The sequence below is a fragment of the Parus major genome, chromosome 28 (genome assembly GCF_001522545.3).
Source record: "Parus major isolate Abel chromosome 28, Parus_major1.1, whole genome shotgun sequence".
NCBI classification, from domain to species: Eukaryota; Metazoa; Chordata; class Aves; order Passeriformes; family Paridae; genus Parus; species Parus major.
In genome coordinates, this window is record NC_031797.1 from 4,282,471 (window position 1) to 4,283,406 (window position 936).

Below are 936 nucleotides of genomic sequence, written 5' to 3' on the forward strand. Positions count from 1 at the left end.
GAAGGGCAGGGGAGGGGATGGCGGCGCGTCCTGGGCAGCCCCAAAGCGCCGTCAGTCCCACACCTGGCACTGCTGGAGCTTCATCTCGTGTTCACCACGAGGCTCTGCAGCAAAAGCTGCCTCCAGCGAGCCCCGGCTTCCCGGATTCCCGGTGCCACGGGCAGGGCTCCCCGGCACTCCCGGAGAGCTCCCGCAGCTCCAGCTCTTCCCGAGGGGGCTGAGAGTGAAACGCGCCCGGCTCCTCCGGGGGGCGGCTCCGTGGCTCAGCCCCTTTGTCCCGGGGCTCTGCGGGATCCCCCCGGCTCCAGCAGGGACCACGCAGCTCCGTTTCATCCCAAAGTTTCCCGCAGCCGCCCTCCCCCGTCTCCCAGACACCCCCAAAGCCCCTCAGCCCTTGGGGGCTTCGGCAGCCGCCCCTTTGCTCCCCGACAGCAGAACCCCAAAACCGGCAGCTTTGCAGCAGCAGCAGCAATTCCTTGTTTTCCCCAAAATGCCCATCCCAGATTTTATCTAACAGCGATGTTTCTTCCAAAATTCCCCTTTTCCCCCTCTCCCCCTCACCCCAGGCTGTCACAGACCCCCGGGCGCGCCCCCACCCCGGGGATACCGCACCTCTCCGGACCCCCCATCCCCGCAGGGACCCACCCGGGGCGGGGGCAGCCGGCACCGGGATCGGGAACGGCACCGGGAACGGCACCGGGATCGGGAACGGCACCGGGAACGGCCCCGGCAACGGCACCGGGATCGGGAACGGCCCCGGGCTCGGGAACGGCCCCGAGATCGGGAACGGCCCCGGGATCGGCACCGGGATCGGAGTCCCCCCGCATCCCGCACCGCCCCTGCGGAGCCGCGGGCGGGCGGTGCCCGGTGCAGCCCCGGGGCTCCACCACCAAACTTTCCCGGTTCCCCCCGGTTCCCCCCGGTTCCTCCCCGCTC